Here is a 5724-nt window from a genome sequence, read left to right as displayed (position 1 = left end):
ACTCCTCCTTCTATCTACCCAACTTTAACTTCTTTCTCAAAAAAAAAAAAAGCCAAATACTATAACAAAATCCCTCAAACCTAGAAACCAAAATACATTCATACCCAAAACGGAAAAGATTGCACATAAAAAATCCTGTAGAGTCCATTATTTGTTGGTCAAGTACTCTGAGAGCTGCTGCTCTGGAGTGTTGATATCTCCAGTGTCATTCCACTGGAGAAAAATTATCTTCCCAGCATGTATAAATGATACATTCATTTGGTAACTTTACCCTAGTGTCTAGTTAGTTATTCATTCATTCACTTAAAAATAAAACAAAATAAAATATAATAAGATAAAGCTATCACATTAAATTTGGACAAGGTAAACCACCATAAGGTAAAGAGTCCAAGCAAAGGCACAAGAGTAAGAGACTCACTTGTTCCCAAACTGAGGAATCCCATAAAAACACTACGTTGAGAGCCATAATATAAATGCTGAGGATGTGGTGCTGAGGATGTGGTGCAGACCCGTGCTGGGCCTGTAGATGCTGTTTCAGTCTCTCTGAGTTCACAGGAACTTTGCTTATGTTGATTCAGTGGGCTTTATCCTCCTGGTCCTCTATTTCCCCGATGGTTCTCACATTCTTTTTGCTTCTTCATCCATGTGGTTCCCTGAGCTCTGAAGGGAGAGATATGATGGAGTCATCCCATTTAGGGTTCAGTGTTCCAAGATCTCTCACTCTCTGCACAATGTCTGGCTATGTGTCTCTGTATTTGTTCTCATTTGCTGCAGGAAAAAAAAAAACTACTCTGATGATGATAACCATTTTCTTTATGTTACTGATAAGTGGTCTGTGGAGGAACTCCAAAAGTAAGAAAGCATTCCAAAATCCAGGAAGAAACACCTAAGAATCCAAACAGAAGCCAGTGATCACATTAATATTGCTATCGCCTTAGGTCAGAGAGGGTTTTCCTCTGAAGTGGTCAGCAATGACTTCAGAGATTCATAACTATGCAAAATACTGAGGGTAAGTGACTTTGAGTGCCCAGTTATAAATGGGACGTCTACATTACCTCTTCAAAGGCACAGGAAGACATCATTAAAAGAATATAAGAGCCAGATGAAAGTGGTGTGAGACTACAGTGCTGAACGCTGGCTCCCAGGCATGGCATTGTAATTACTCTCTTGAATTTATAGTAGCTATGATTGAGCCTGTCAACCCCTGCCATGGAGGAAGGAGGGGTTCCTGGAACTATACCTCTCTGAGCATTCATATACAGTCAATACTTGATTTGGGAGAGACATTTTATTTAGTGGCATAACCATTGGTAAGATATTTGTGCTCATGTACAAAACATAATGAAACTCATTTGGTCTCTTTCCCTTCCTCTCTCTCTTGAACACACACACATACACACACACATACACACACACACACACACTTGCGCAGATAGGAAGGGGCTTGAGAAGAAGAAGAAGGAGAAGGAGAAGGAGGAGGAGGAGGAGGAGGAGGAGGAGGAGGAGGAGGAGAAGGAGAAGGAGAAGAAGAAGGTGTAATAGGAGAAGCCAATGGGGATGAATGTGATTGAAATATATTATGTGCATGTAGGAAATGTTGTAATGTAACCTGTTAATATGTACAATTAATATATATTAGTTATGTAATAATTTTAAATACTTGAAAAAAGTGATCTGTAGTAAGATGTTTTTCAATAATATCCTCATTAAATCTTAATTAAATTGCTTTGGCATTCATTGAAAATTCACAGAAAAGCCTATTTCTTTGCTAGAAAAATTCCCAATGGGAGTAGAATTCTTTGGAATTTTTTTATGTAAATAATTTTTCTATTTTAAAACAAATGTTTAAATCAATCAAACAAAAAAATATTTATTCACTTCTAATCCCAAACTTTTATTTCTGTCTCATGATCTATTGCTGGCTAGGACCTTAAGTACAATGTTGAGCAAAACTAAGAAGAACAAACATTCTTGCCTTGTTTTGGATCAAGAGAAAAAGGATACTGTCTGGTAGCTGTTGGATTTTTATAAATGTTCTTTATTAGTGCTAATTCCTTCTCGTTTATGTTTTCCTCAAATATTTCTTGCCTCCTCTTTCATTTATAGTACTAAGGATGGATCCAAGAACTGTGTGCTTGACCGTTGTAATCCATTCCTAGACCTCTAATTATGTCTTAATTATAAGGTAGCATTTGTTTAAGTATTGATTATTTATCTTCTGATTTATTGTATAAAAATACTTTTCACTGAAAGGTTTTCTCCTGTGTAACATGAGCTATCACCCAGTTCATGAAACAAAATGAAAGAAGAAAACAGACACTTGTTTTAAAGATTCATTTGATAGCATATTTTAAAGCTAGATTTTGTAGAGGTCATTAGCAGAAGCATCTTTTGAAAAAATATTTTAAACAAGCAATGGAATTGGATAAACTGAAGTTTGTCTTTTCTTTCGTTTTTAAAGACCCCTAAAGGAATTTATTTATTTATTTTATTGAAAATGTATTTTTTCTCACATAATCCTACTGCTCCTTGAGCATGAAAGACATTTACATCTTCTGATATCTTCTTCAATGTTTTAGTGTCTGTACAATAAAAGTCTTTCACTTGCTCCTTAGTGTTATCCAAGATATTTTATATTATTTGATGCTATTGTGAAAGGGTTGAAATCCCTGATTTCTTTCTCAGTATGGTTGTCATTGGTATATAGAAAGGCTAATGATAGAAACCTTTTGATCCTTTCCTTTCATGTTTAGAAAGTAATAAAATGAAAGCTCTTCTCTATGCAGAATATAGAGATAAATCTTGAAAACTAGTAACTTGATGAGCAAACCCTTGGATTGAGTCTCTAGAAAGTTTGATACTGAGAATAGCTAATAAGCAGATAACCATGCTTGCTCATTAACTCACCATCTCCCAGGCGGTAAGACCTTGTTGTTTCTTATTCCCAGCCAATTCCTGGGAATTACTCTTCTCCTTGTATGAATCACTTTTCCCACGACCTCTTTACAGTTTTCTTCCTTGCTGTCTTCAGGTTTCTATTGAAGGATAACACATGTCGAAGCTTCAAGAAGATGTGCATTCTACAATAGTCTTTTTAAAAAGACCAACACTGTCAATATTAAAAATAAAATGTAGAAACATCAGAAATCTGCATTGCTGAGAGCAATGAAAAAAATGGCACAACTACTTTTGAAAACTATCCAGATCTGATGATGCATTCAAAATAAAAGTCCATTTGTCCTATGGCTCAGACATTCATTTTTAAATATTTATCCAAGAGAAATTAAGATGTATAAACAAAATGAATTTGCACATAGTAATAATAAAAGCTTTATTTTTCATAGTGAGAAACTGGATATAATTCAAATGAATACCAAGAGGAAATGGATTGTTATGATATGTTCATACATTAGAACACCAATTAATCATCAGTGAAGAAAGAGAATAGACAAGTAATTTTCCATTTAATATCTGTGCATTTCACTGTATCTAAGTTTTATATTAGTTTAAAAAGTATCTGTGCCTAGGTTACATGTGAATTTCTTCTATTACAGCATCCCCAACTCACAAGGCTTTAACCACCATCAACTTTCCCTTCTGGTAATCAGCAAACACAGTCCCTGCTGTTCTTTTGGTTTGAGACCCTCTTTCCAAGGCTTTTTTGATGCCTACAGGGTTTTCTGCTCCTTTGTCATCAGGTAATCTCCATGAACTTTAGCCAATCTCCATGAACTCCATTCCCTGACTTACTGACTGTGTAATTTGTTTCTGCAGCTATGATAAAATATTCTGACAAAAAGCAATTTAGAGGAGGGTGGGGTTATTTGCTTTACAATTCTAGATTACAGACTATGATTTGGGGGGAAGTCAAGGCAGGAACTCAAGGCATCGCACCCACAGTCAAGAGCAAAAAGAAAAAAAAGTTTCTGCTGTCTGTTTGCTTGTTAGCTACCTTTCTTCACTCTTACTGTGGTTCAGTGCACAGCTTCAGGAATATTGCCACTTACTATGACAATCCCCAAAAGCATGGCCATGGACCATCATGATCTTGATAATTCTTAACTATAAACTCTCTGGAGTTCAGGTGATTCTAGATTGGGTCAAGTTGAGAATTACTTCTAACCAGCACACCCCTAGATGATGTGTCACTGTTAATGCCAGGAACACAACTCTAATACCAAAGGGTATAAGAGATAGTTTATTTTGCAGCCAAATGTTTGTAACAGCTATGAGGAACATGGGATCTTTGCGAGCAATGAAGGCTTGCTTTCTCACTTCAAGTGTCTTGATTCCTCTTTTTATTGTCAAGAAAAAAATAACATTGTGAACAAGGCAACTTAAAGAAGAAAGTGTTAATTGGGGACTTACCGTCTCAGAGGCTGAGTCTATTTTCATTATGACAGGCAACATGGAAGCAGGTACGCAGGCATGACATTTGAGTAGTAGCTGAGAGTTCATACCTTAAAACAACAACCATGGGGCAAGAGAGCTAACTGGGAATGCAGTGTGCTTCTTAAACCTTGAAGCCCATCCCCAGTGACAAACCTTCAACAATGCAATATCCCCTGGTCCTGCTCAAATACCAACTGAGAACCAAGTATTCAGACATCTGAACATATGGGGACCATTCTTATTCAAACCACCACATCAGGTGAACATAACTTAAGTGCTGAGTTCCTAGAAAAATCATCTAATACTGAGCCCTAGATTAGTGGTTTCTAGAATTCTTTGTCTTGTGTACTCTCAGAATGAAATGAATGGGCAAAATGAGAATGAGTTTAGAAAGGAGTTTTATTATAGTTTTATTATATGTAGGAGCCAGATAGATAATAGACAGACAGATGATAGAGAGATAAACAGATAGATAGATGATAGATAGACAGACAGACAGACAGACAGATGATAGATAGGCTGACCAGACTGCCTGTACAGTAGAATTGGGTTCCAGAAAATGGGGTGACATCCCTCTATAAATCTAGTGGCTTCTTATAGAACTTACAACAGAAACTGGGTTGAGGCATGAGGAGATGAACTGATCAGTTTAGTTGGTCCATTCAGGATATGTCCAGTTGTCTCAAAGTTTTGGTCATGTGATATGTCTCAGATGAGGATCCAGATCTCCCTTATATCCCATGAACTATCGGGATGAGTATGTTGTAGAAAGAGAAATGCACAGTGAAGATGTGAGTCAGTTGAGTCATGTTCTCCTAACCATGTGTTGAAAACATGATTCATGTTGAGAGCACAAAGTGAACCATATACCCCAGAAAGAGTGCATGTAAAAGTGACCAGTGATGAGACAGGGGCATGGACAAGGTAGTTTTTCACCCTAGGATATCCTCAAGCAGCATATTCATATACTGCATGCATACAGAAAATGAGAAGGCAGACTCTGTTCTGGATGCTTTTATTTGAGTCTTAGAAGATGTTTATGACTCGAGAGAGGTAAGAAATTCCAAGAAAAAGTGATAATGTGTAAAGTCTGCAGGAGTTCAGGCTTTATTACATTTCCTGTAGAGAACCACTCATGTTTCCAGAAGGTTGGAAAGGCTGTGTTTCAAAAGAGGTCTGTTTCAAAAAAGCTACTTTTCCAGAAGTGTGCTTGATAAACAGATTGTGGTCAGAATGAGGATGAGTAAAAAATCATCTCTAGACTCCACTACAGCTCACTAGGAAAACACACACACACACACACACACACACACACACACACACACACACACA

General features: G+C 36.8%; 1 pseudogene; it reads left to right on the top strand.

The window, feature by feature from the left end:
- The first annotated feature begins 4408 nt into the window (after nucleotides 1-4408).
- LOC114614891 overlaps nucleotides 4409-5724 on the top strand; it is an 8610-nt pseudogene continuing 7294 nt past the window's right edge.

Source organism: Grammomys surdaster, unplaced genomic scaffold, assembly GCF_004785775.1.
Source record: "Grammomys surdaster isolate TR1022 unplaced genomic scaffold, NIH_TR_1.0 130, whole genome shotgun sequence".
Lineage (NCBI taxonomy): Eukaryota > Metazoa > Chordata > Mammalia > Rodentia > Muridae > Grammomys > Grammomys surdaster.
This window is presented reverse-complemented; position numbering and strand designations above follow the sequence as displayed.